This window comes from Chiloscyllium plagiosum, chromosome 31, assembly GCF_004010195.1.
Source record: "Chiloscyllium plagiosum isolate BGI_BamShark_2017 chromosome 31, ASM401019v2, whole genome shotgun sequence".
NCBI lineage: Eukaryota > Metazoa > Chordata > Chondrichthyes > Orectolobiformes > Hemiscylliidae > Chiloscyllium > Chiloscyllium plagiosum.
This window is the reverse complement of record NC_057740.1, coordinates 19,307,919-19,321,260: the sequence shown is the minus strand read 5'-3', so window position 1 is coordinate 19,321,260 and position 13,342 is coordinate 19,307,919.

Below are 13,342 nucleotides of genomic sequence, written 5' to 3'. Positions count from 1 at the left end.
CAAGCATACCATAAATGTCCCACGTTAATCTTCTCACAATGGATCTGTGTAATCTGCATTACTGATATGTATTTTGCATAGCATTGAATAATCTATTACTGTATATTTTATTACTGTAAACTCAGCTTTTGTACATTCTGTGCCAGAATACACTAAATTTTGTGGGTATAAAATTGGGATCAGTCGTACTCACTTCCTTGGCATTACACGTTACAGTTTGTTTCCAAAATTGCATTTTCAGTTCATCTGCATGCTTTTGGTGTCAGTTGTGCCAATTATAATGCCTGTGAGAGTGTCAGCATTGGTGCAGGGTCTGAGAGCCATATGTAAAGGAGGCAGATTGTGATGTCAACCAATACTGCCATTTTGAAGCTCTGTTCTCAAGTTCATACTCTAGACACCCCACCTATTGCTATTTGAAGGGATCATCAGTTGCCTTCAAGTTAATGGGTTTTTGTTTTCTTACTGTGATTGCAATATATTAAGCGTAACACATTACCAGAAGCAGGCAAAGAAATAGAAGAATTCTAGTACAGAAATCCAAACCTGTATAGGGTTTTTTGGGAACAGATCCATCGAAGAACAGATTTCTGTTGTTCTGTGATGGTCTGGAGGTTGCTTACGACACTGGTGCCTTCCACTGCTTTAAGAAGAATATTATTACATTGGAGAGGGTTCAGAAAAGATTCACAAAGATATTACTGAGACTGGAGGGGTTACATTACAAGGAGAGGCTGGATAAGCTGAGACTTTTCTCACTGGAGTGTAGGAGCTAGTGAGGTGACCTTATAGAGATTTATAAAATTAGGAGGAGCCTCGATAAGGTGAACAGTAAAGGTGTATTCCCCAGGGTTGGAGAATTCAAAACTCGAGGGCATAATTTCAAGGTGAGAGGGAAAAGATTTAACAGGGACCTGAGGGGCAACTTTGTCACACAGGGTGGTTCGTATGTGGAATGAACTGTCAGTGGGATGTGGTAGAGGCAGGTGCAATTGCAACATTTAAAAGATATTTGGGCAGGTACATGAATAGGAAAGGTTGAGAAGGATGGTAGAAACAGACTGTGCAGGTTTGGGGAACAATAAGGTGGATGGGAAATCTCCCAAAGTGATGAGGATGTCAATGGTCTTGGAGATGGCAAGTGGGGTCGTGATCGAGGGGGCAGTAGGAGGAGGTGTCAGCAAATTGGTCTCTGGCCTCAGAAAGGTCAGAGTGCACCAAGGACTGTAATTTCCCCTCCCAAGTGATCAACAATGCCCTCAATCACATCTCCGTCTCCCACACCTCTGCCCTCAAACCCTTCCCACCAACCATCTCAAGGACAGACTTCCCCTGATCCTCACGTTCCACCGCACTAATCTCCAAATCCAACTCATCATCCGCCACCATTTTCGCCACCTGCAGGCTGACCCCACCACCAAAAACACACTTCCTTCCCCACCCCTATCTGCTTTCCATAGAGATCATTCCCTCCACAACTCCCTCGTTAAGTCCACACTCCCCACTAACCCCTCCTCCACACCTGGCACCTTTCCCTGCAGCAGCAGAAGGTGCAACACCTGCCCCATCACCTCCCCCTTCACTTCCATCCAATTGCCCCAAAGAATCATTTCACGTCCAGCAGAGATTCATCTGCATTTCCTCCAAACTGATTTATTGCATCTGTTGCTCCCAAAGTAATCTCCTTTATATTGGAGAGACTGAGTGCAAACTCAGGAACTGGTTCAGGGAACATCTGTGGTCTGCATGCTCCAATCAACCCCATCTCCCCACCTCCAGCCACTTCAACTTCCCCTCACATTCCCACTCCCCCAATGATGTGTCCTTCCTGGGCCTCCTCCACCATCAAAATAAGGCTACACGCAAACTGGGGGAAGGACACCTCGTCTTCGACCTTGGGAGCTTAAAACGTTATGGCTTCCACATAGAATACACCAGCTTCCAAATCTCCCAATCCCCCACCTCATCCCAGTCCCAGTCTTCCCTCTCCACCCTGCTCCCTTGACCTGACCTTACCTGTCCATCTTCCTTCCCACCTATTCACTCTACCCTTCCCATTGGTCAGTCTCAATCACCTCCTACTTGAATCCACCTATCATCATCGCACCACGCTCCCCCACAAGCCCCCCATTCCTCCTTCTATTTATTTCTCAGCCTCCTTCCCCCTCCCCTGGGTCCTGCCTGAAATGTCAACTCTCCTGCTCCTCTGATGCTGTTTGATCTGCTGTGCTTTTTCCAGCTCCACATTTTATCGACATGGACAATGGCAAAACATGTGGTAGAATCGAGGGAGAAGCCCAGTGAGGCCTATCTCATGCCAGGGACAACTTACCGCACCATTCCAGACCTTGAGGTAGGATTCGGGCTAGACTGTGGTAAATTGCCTATTAAGGGGCTTACTGCTTGTTAACCACCTCATTAACTGCAAATCTCACCTCATCAGTATGAAGCTGTCGATTGCATTATCTGCTATGAGCAACTAAGATGCTAAGAATTCTCGACTTGGATGTCAGAGCAGGTATGTGGCAACTACAGCTGGGCACTACTGCGGAGGTTCCAGAAAAACTGAAAGAACTGTGGATATTGTAAATCATAAACAAAAGTAGAAATTGCTGGAGAAGATCAGCAGGTCTGGCAGCATCTATGAAGACAAATCAGAGTTGACATTTCAGGTCCAGTAGGCAAAAGTGAGGACTGCAGATGCTGGAAACCAGAGTTTAGATTAGAGTGGTGCTGGAAAAGCCCCCCCCCCCCTCTCTGGCCAACCACCTCCACCCCCACGCCCATTTACCTATTGTACACTTTGCTACCCCCCCCCAAGCTCCCCGCCCCCATTTATCTCTTCACTCTGGAGGCTCCCTGACTCCATTCCTGATGAAGGGCTTTTGTCCGAAATGTTGATTTTCCTGCTCCTCGGATGCTGCCTGACCTGCTGTGCTTTTCCAATACTACTCTAATCTATTTCAAGTCCAGTGACCAATTCTTAGAACTGCAGATGTTCCATGTTCATCACCATGCAGCATAGTTTCAGAGCATGACCTGTCAGCACAAAGCACATGTATCCCTTATTCAACGACATTGGCACTTAATAATTGCCAATCCCTCAGGAGCCGAAGGTAACTCGTTGATCTATTCGCGGGATGCTGAGGAAGTTGAGAGCCCCACACTGCTCCATGCTCTGGCAATTGCCTTTGAAAGCCTGCTGCACACTCACCTCATTTGCTGGGATTATCATGGAATCCCTACTGTGTGAAACCAGCCCATTCGGCCCATCAATTCCACATCAACCTTCTGAAGAGCAGCCAACCCACCCACCTACCATATCCCTCTCGCCCTCCATTTCCCAGGGCTAATTCACTTAGCCTGCACATCCCTGGACACTAGAGCCAATTTAGCATGGCCACTCCACCCAACCTGCATATCTTTGGACAGTGGGAGGAAACCGGAGCATCTGAAAAAAACCCATACAGACACAGGGAGAATGTGCAAACTCCACAAAGACAGTCTCCCAAGGGTGAAATTGAACCTGGGACCCTGGCACTGCTAACCACTGAGCCACTCTGTCACCCCTGGATAAACATAAACATCAATCCATGTAAGGGCATCACATTAGGCATCATGTTGGCACAGTTATATTCAGGAATAGACAGATACTCCAACAGATAGATATAGTGAAAAAGTATTAATGTTTTTTGAGATGTGGGCATTGATATACAGAGGAATGTCATTGTGCCACTACTGTGCCCTCAAAAGGTTATCTTTTTTTCCATCTGTCCCACCTCGGATCAGTGCAGTGCCAGGTTCCCTTCCTGGGCAGAAGGGAGCCTGCTTTACTGTGGATCTTATTATCCCTGGAGGTTTGATTGGATGACACCAGTGGTATCAGTGTCTAAATAGCACAGACATGCTGAGTGTCTCCTGGCCAAAACATGTGGGCTGTCCTAGGTTTGAACTTCCAAGTCAGAGTTGGGCAGCAGGGTGGAGGTGTCAGGTCTCCTCAATGGAAATGGGGATGGGTGGGGGGAGTGCTGGTTATGGTTCCTCCTTAGGCTGGGTGCCTCCTGCTACCACCCTGTCTCCATGTGAGAAAGGGGAACCTGGAGTGGGCTCAGATTTCCCATCCTCCAGCCACCTTGCCTTTGGCCATGAGGGACAATGGCTAGAGTGGGGAAGCATAGGTCTGTGTACTTTTATAGCAGACTCAGATAGACCTGGCTTTCCACAGCAGCCACCAACCTATAATTAGAGGTAGCCAGAAGAATGCATGCTTGAGGCAACTCCATCCCCATAGTATAGCTGCACTACTGCAGCCTCTGGATTATGAGAGCCATCGACTCCCACATGCCTGCCTGCTGCTCTTGTGCCTCCTTGTGCATTTTACTAAGCCTCTGATTGCAGATCCCCTCCTGCCTGGAGCTGAGCAGATATGTGGTCTCTAGCATTCCTCATGTGCCAGCGACCTGAGGAATTTCTATCTTGGTCGGCTTCAGAGCTGTTGCAGTGAGGTGCTCACCAGCTTGCTTTCCCAAAAAGTCTATGTCTGGAGTTCCCACCAAAGTGTCAGGATCTGAGCTGGCAGGGGGTGCAGGAGGCAGCCTTGCCCATACGTCCTCTGAAGCCTCAGAACTCCCATCTTTGGATGTTGAGAGGGTCATTCCTGGCAGATCAGACTATTTCTCTGTCATGGTAATGACCAACCCGCTAACGCCTACAAATCACAAGAGAAAAGGCGTCACTGCCAATGGTTGGAAGTGGTATGCAATCAATGGGCAGCAGGTTTAACATGAGAGTTCAGTGGAAATAAAACTGATTGATGGGACATGGGAATTTCAGCATGTCTACAGAAGCAGTCCCAATCTTCTCTTTTCGAGTGGGTGAGGAGCTGAACATCCAACATCTCACCACCCATCCTGCCTCTTTTTGCCCTGCAAAAGGCTGTTCTCTGTTGTAATATGAGAAAGGGAGGACCTAAGTATGGTGTAAATGGCGAGTACATTTAGTGCTAACTTGTTCTTGAGCATCATCAATGTTTTTCATGCTTCATTCATCAAAGTAAGTGATGAGTATTCCATCACACTCCTGAATGCACCTTCAAATGATGGATGGACTTCAAGAAATCAGAAAATGAGTTAACAATGAAGGTAGTTACAAGAATACATAAACAATTATATTTCAGGTTTTTGAGTGGAGCAGAGAAAGAAGAATGTTAGATTTGTAAAAGCAGAACTTTAGTCTAGCTCTGTCTTTCCTGCACCTTCTCTCAGCCTCTCAAAAACAGTGCTCAGTGAAAAGCAAATTTGAGAAATATCAATTTACCATGAGCTCAAACTTATCTACAAATTTCACAAGTGAAAAATACAAGTCATCAATGGCCTTAAGTTAAAATTAACTCTAAACACTTTTTAACCTGCATAAACTCAATTGTTTTTGTACTCTCTTTATTAAATGTTACATATAATCTCTTATCTGTATTTGATGTTGCATTGTTTTAGAGTTAGTAATAAAATTCATTATTTTAACTCAAAAGTAGATTGCAACTGGCTCCTTAATTTTGACTACCTTTCCTTCTGATTTCTATTGATTTCAATTTTATCAGGATTCCTTTGTGTTACATTGACTCAAAAACTGTCTTAATGTCAAGGACAATCGTTGTCACATCATCTCTGGAATTTGGTTCTTCTTCTCCACGTTTGACTCAAAGCTGTAATGAAGTATGAAGCCAAATGGCCTTGGCAGAACCCAAACTGAACATCAATGAGCAGATTGGTGCTGAGTAAACACCTACGGCTAGTTAACACAATCAAGTAACACCTTTTACCACCTTGAAATGGAGAGAAGACTGATGATATAATAATTGATCAGATTAGATTTCTCCTTTTTATGGACAGGACATACCTAAACAATTTTGCACATTGTTTAGATGATAGGACCTTGTGTTGTCAATGTATTCAAACAGCTTGACTAACACAGCTAGTTCTGCAACACAACTCTTCAGTGTTATTATTAAAATGTGCTCAGAGCACACTGTCTTTACTGTATCTAGTGCCTTCAGTCATTTCTTCATAGCATTGGTATCATCCTACTGTCCACAGTCCAATTTAAACCAAGAAACAATTAACAATGTGTTAAAATAGAACAAAGATTATTGGAATTAGAAGAAAATGCTCAGGGTGTCAAGCAGCATCTGTGGAGAGAAACAGTTAAAATGTCATATCTGTGATGAGGATCATCAATTTTAAATGTTCACTCTGTTTTACTTTCCACTGATAATATCAGACCCACTGAATATTTCCAACATTTCTAGTAATTAATCACATTTTCCAGCGTCTCTAGAATGTAATTAAAATTACAAGAGTTGCAAACTCGTCAAAGGTTAATAAGATCATGGCGTCATCATTCAACAATGCTGACATTTGTGAATACCTGAACCACGGAAGAATAAAACCGAAAAAAAAGTTGGCCCTGATCATATTAAACTTCGAAATTGTGAATGAGATTCTCATTTTTTTTTGGTATGTTCAAAAGGAAACGAATGTTAACTTGCTTGGATATGTGGTCTAAAAGCAGACAGTATGTGTGGACAATTTGATCATAAAATATCTACAGTGTAAAGCTGATAATATTTCTTTCTTCATTCAGTTCTTCAGAAAGGACTTTGACTTGAAACATTAACTCTTTCCACTGATGCTACCAGACTAGTTGAGTATTTCCAGTATTTTCTGCTTATTATCATCAGACAGTATATAGATTGTCATGAAGGATGTAAAACAAGGAAGGCATTACCATGATTGTTATTATGTTTTGGGGATATAAGAACACAGTTGAAGTGATTTTGAGCTGGAGGTTGAGCTATCATGCCAGAAGATACCAGCTGCGCCAGGCACTCTTCCGAGAGATGGAAAGGGATAATATCATTTTCCTTTTCTATAATTACTGCTGCAATATCAGTGCTCGTAATCAACAACTGTTCCACCAAATCTGATGTCACCTCTAGATTTTTAACACATTGTCCACCTCTAGAGAATTTTTTTACCTGACAATAGTTTCCATTTCCTCAACGTTGTCTACACCTACACCATTACCAATCTCCACAACATATCTCAACTCTGCTCCACCATCAAATGCTCCGATACAAAAACACTTTCATGTTATAATCACCTCAGAGTCACCTATGCCAACAGTCTCCTTGCTGGTCTCTAAACCATTTATTAGCTAAAATGTGTTCAAACGTCTGATGTACTATCAGATCTTAGGCCCAATTCCCTTTTTATGTCAATTCTCTTAAAGCTACAGAGGTCTACAGCACAGAAAAAGACCATTTGGTTTATCAAGTCTGTGCTGGTCAAAAAACACCACTATCTATTCTAATTCCATTTTTCAGCACTGTCTCATAGGTATGTATGTCTTGGCATCGCAAGTGTTTATTTAAATACTTCTCAGGGAACTATATTAACTCCCCACCCATCAATGCTTTACATCTAAATTTTATCATTTATGGTAAAATCCTTTACTGCCTTTGTCCTAATTTCTTGTATTGCCTTCCCAAACCCCCTTGCCTCCACTTCTCTCTGACACTATGAATTCCTTCTCAAAACCCAACCCTGTGACCACTCTCTTGCTTGCTTCTTCAAATTCTTTCCTTTATTTTCCATTAGCCTCACAGATGAGCCAGATTTTCACATTGATAACATTGTCTAACTGGTACTTTTTTTTATTTGTATATATTTCACACTATGATAAACTTTGGATTACTGTATCCCATCTTATTTTGTTTATGGCATAATAGGCCTTGTGAATAGAATGTTGGTCTGGAATATACTGACTTTAGATTCATTGGGAGTTCATCATAATGTCCAGAAGCTAAATTAGACCCAAATACAAAGTTGGTGGCCTCCTTCCTAATCTTTCTTCTTTTATAGTTATTCTGTACATAAAGTCTCATTCACAAATAAGACAATAGATGATCAGTTTCCTGTTTCTGACTGCACACTCTGACCTATTTGCAATTTGATCTTTTTCACTATCTATCCTTGGGAAACCCTCTCAACTCCTTGCAATTTCCTAACTCTCTCATCTTTGTCCTACATTCTATTGACACTTTTGCAGCTACCATACATTGTGGCTTTAATGATCGAAAGGTCAGTATTCCCAAACTCCTCTCATTTGTTGTGGCCTGTTGAAAATTTTACACAATGTGTATTATTATAACTTTTGAAAAGAAAATAATCTTGTCTTTAAAATGGACATACAGAAATTTACAAAATGGCTCCCAGATGTCACCTGAGTACTCTTGCGGATTCAACTGGTAAGAAGACCAGACTTTATCTATCTCAAGAAATTGCCAAATAACTTTTAAACATCAATGAAAATTTCTAAGTGCAAACATCAACTCCTTGCAGTGTGAATAGCGTTTTCCTACTTCATCTCAAACCAGACAGATGAGAATCATGCATGCTAATAGTTGAAGTAGTTATAAAGTTAATCATTTTGACTGAAAGACATTGGATGGATTTATGCCCCAGTCCTAGGTTAATCTAATACCTGACATGGAAGCATGATTTTACCTTTCTGGGATAACAGCTATTTTAAATTTTGATCTGTATTAAACACTGACTGTGAGCAACTATTTGTGCAGAACCACCAGGATAAATTCTGAGAGACATCATCAGAGATAAGGTCTGCCGTCAAAGGGAGCACAAGAAGGAAAGCATATGAAATCAACTACTGTTCCACTGAATGTATCAAGATAACTTGCAAGTGCCATAACTGCAGAACAATAAGGGATAAAAAAAATACTTTCTCTCTCTCTAATATCCTACTGGCCTGCTAAGTTCACATGTATAAGGCAAATATTAACTATTTGACTACAGAGCCATTGCAATGTGAGCTTGACTTCAAATTTCAACCCCTTCACTTCAGAAACTGAAATTACAAGATGTAACAGGCCTGCAACAGTCTTGTCCTATTTTTAATTTTTGTATATGTATGTTAGCTAATAGCATTATCACTTTTACTCTAAGAACTACAAAATAATCATGCAATAAATTAACATTTTAACTTGTTTACAAATTGAGGTGTGCTGCTGTTTTTAAATTGAAACACACGATCTAAAAAGGGGCTGTAAACACTTATTAATGTAATAAATGAAATAATCAGTTTATACAGGACTTCAACACAATCTGACATGCGGTCATGACAAACTGTTTTGCCATTACCCATTATGACTTCCAGACTTTGTGTTTGTCCACTCTGCATTGCATTAACTTTACAGTTTATGCTTGTTCTATACGTTTGATCAGTGTGTACAATATTGTTTGCAGTCTATCAATTTTGCTACTTCTTGCAAAATTGGAGACTTTTGTTTCTTCCCTATGATCAAGTGACTGACATATTTTAAAATTAATAACATCCATAGTGATTACTGAGGCACTCTGCAAATTTGTTGCTTCAATCCCAAATCACATCCTAAGAAATTATACTCTGCTTAATTTCTTTGAGACTTTTTAAGAATTTATTTCAACAGTGTTTCAACTGTGCTATAAGTTTCAAATTTAGGTAGCATTACCAAAGCATCACTTTAGCAAAAGCTTTGAAGAAATTGCATTTAAAAAAATTCACTTAATTTATACGATGTGTCTTTGAGGTACAGTTTGAATACGTTGGTGAACGCAAACTAAAATAGATTTATAAAACGAAGAATAAGAAATAAATCTGCTTCTTCTTTCTCTTCATAGCACTTCTATTTCAGTTCCCTCTTAAATATTGTTTTCCCTACGTACATAGCCCTCAAAAGATCGAGATTCTTCTTAGACTGTTTTTTGAATTCCTTTGAGTTCTCACTACTGGTTTTTTTCTTACTAATATTCTTGGATTGATCAGTGCTGCATTTATTATAAATTTGTTCTTCATAAGTAGCTATTGTTGCCCCCTTGATCTTGCAGCATTTCTCCCCATGCTTCAATAGTCATATGTTTGCTATGCATTAGATCTATTCTACGACAGATATCAACCTACAAAATAATTGAACAGTACAATGCACACCTTTGATTGGAGCCTGGATCTTGTACTGAACTCACTAACAAAACAGTATGCTGAAATTTATCATCTGCTCCTCATCGAGTTGATTATTAATGTTAAATGAAAATGCGTTGGACCATCATCCACTTACTTAAAATTATAAAAATAAATGCAAATGTAAGTTCGTAAATTAAGCAATCTGATTCAAAGTTCTTCACATATTTGTGAGAATATTGCATTCAGTTTTAATGTTTAGTTTCTGATATTAATTCTCAAAAGTTTTCCATGGAGTAGCTCAAAGTTGTGGTCTTTGTCTAACTGTTAAACTGAAGACTAGAATGTTCACAAGTATACAGCTACTCCCCAATACCCAGTTTACTATCCAATTTTGTTAAACTGATAAATACTCATTCTAGTGTAATATTATCCATGAGTTATTATGTTGTTTACTGAGTGATTACCAACGCAATTGATTTTTTCATTGTTGCTTGTGTTCTTATTTTATATTTTACTAGAAAATTAATATTAGACAAAGGTCATTTTAAGATTCACAATTTTTGAAAACAGATAACTTGTGCAGAAGCTAGGTGCCAGCATGATCTGCTGTACTGAAATTATATTTCTGTAATGGTGAACAGTTTATTTCTGTATTGTCTAAAATCTTGTAACTCAAGAAACTATGCCTCAGTACAAAGTTAAAAATCACACAACACCAGGTTATCGTCCAACAGGTTTAATTGGAAGCACTAGCTTTCGGAGCGCCGCTCCTTCATCAGGTAATTGACAACCACCTGATGAAGGAGCGTCGCTCCGAAAGCTAGTGTGCTACCAATTAAACCTGTTGGACTATAACCTGGTGTTGTGTGATTTTTAACTTTGTACAACCCAGTCCAACACCGGCATCTCCAAATCATGCCTCAGTACGTTTGCATCTAAGTCAGCATTGTACCTGGCGATGAATTCCACTAAAGTCATTGAATATGTGACAATAAAGGCTATTCTATTTTGTTCTAAATCCAAACTTACAGTTCAGTCCAGCAACAGACCAAAATTTTCCAGTGACTATTCTATGAGCTGCATTTGAAATTAGATGATCAATTATACGGCTCATAGTAATCTCTAAAATGTTATGCCAGTATTCTGTATCTATGATAACTTGATTCTATCATTGGTTGGCAAAATCAAATTTCTGACAGTCCTGATTTCTTTGGATAAAAGGTCATCCATCTGAAGTGTTTAATTTCTCCCCAGAGTTGCATCTTGTCCTGCTGAGAATTTGCAGAATATTTTTTCAGATTTCCAGTGCATGCAATATTTTGCTTTAGTATCAGATTTAGGAGAGTGTTTATCTACATGGACATCATATTTCTTCTCCACACAGCAAATCCTGAGTCTATTCAGAGTGCCTGCCCTTTCAATATAGTTTAGAGTTCTAAGAAAAGGCTAATGACCTGAAATATTAACATTGCTTCTCACTTCACAGATCTTTCCTTATCTGCTGAATATTTCCAGAATTCTCTCTTTCTTCTTTCAAATTTCCATTATTCACAATATATATTTTGCTTTTGCTTCAATCAGTTCTACAATAGTTCATGAAGTCCACTGGATCCCCATAGCACTTTGCAATGTAAATTTGATGCTGTACAGTAACTATATATCAGATGTGTCAAAGCCTAGTAAATGTAACACTGACATGTCAAGTGGACCTCCCAGCCTGTGCCCGAAACGTCGAATCTCCTGTTCCCTGGATGCTGCCTGACCTGCTGTGCTGTTCCAGCAATAAAGTTTCAACTTTGATCTCCAGCATCTGCAGACCTCACTTTCTCCTCTATATAGTCAGGTCAAGATCCAAATCTGGAATTATACTGCAAACTTAATGCAACTGCAAAGATAAACCATTTAACAATGATCCTTAAGTTTCAGTATAGTTGGTCACAACAGTACTTGAGCATTTTGTTATGATTCTTGTTGCTGTTGTTTTTCTCAAAAATTAATTGTAGATAACATTATTTTTGCAGAAGCCATGATATTTCAATCTTCACAAATTCTTTGGTCTGTGATTGACATTAAACACCATCATGAAGTTTATATTTATCCACAGTGGACAAGTTAAATGACCTCAGAAAGTGCATCTTTCAAAGCATTTTGTACTTACCCTTCTTGATTTGGCCTAGAATCTCACCATATCAGTTTCTAGCAAGTTACACATATTAGCCAACTGGCACGATTATATATATTAGTCATTATATGCTGTCAGCATGCCACATCTGCAATTTGCAGACAGTCAGAAATGTGAGGCATTCACCAGCGACACTGCTTATGAAACGATTGACATGCATGACGTATTACCAGAACCCTGGAACACATCCTCAGTTTATCTGCATAACAGGTTCTAAGTTTGGTGTTCATTTTTATAGGCTGCAATCAGTAGTCTTTTTTAAACTGCAATTGTGTAAACATAATTTTAAAAATGCATGAAGTGTTATTGGAAAGACCTCCCAAAAATACAGCAAATAAACTTGCATATCTATTCCTTTTCTGCGTTTTTTGCAAATAGAGCTCTAAACTCATGGCTTTGTATCATATTACCAAGGTACACTATGAATGAGTTATTTATTGTCACATATATCTAGAAAGATACAGTAAAAAGTGTTTTGTCGCCACAATCCAGCACCATTTTGAGTTACAAAAAGAATGAAAATAAGTTATATCAATAGATTTCATCTTCTGTAAAAGGGGTCTTCAAACATAGCTCCATGGCTTCTGCAAGGTCTATGCACACTGTTCCAGGCCTCAAAGAGTCCCTGCTCCTGGGCACAGCGATGCTGACACTGCCAAGAGTGTGCATTTCAGGCACACTGCAACCAGGACTCCCCTGTCCCAACACCGTCACCACCTTAGCCATAGACCAAACACCACCTCACCCTAACTGAATCGCACGCAGATCTCAGAAAAGTTCACTGAATTCCTTCAAGTGAGAACTGGACCTGGCTGAAACTGTGATAATTCTGTATAAAAAGCAGGTGTATTATCAGAGAGATCATGATCACATGGATTAGTTTTGATCATTGAAAGTCAAAGAACATCGAACATAGAACAGTACAGCACAGTACAGGCCCTTCAGCCCTCGATGTTGTGCTGACCTTTTATCCTACTCTAAGATCAAACTAACCTACATTCCCTTCATTTTACTATCATCCATGTGGTTATCCAATAGTCGCTTAAATGTTCCTAATATATTTGACTCTACTACCACTGCTGACAGTGCATTCCAAACACCCACCACTCTCTGAGGAAAGAACCTCCCTCTGACATCCCCCCTAAA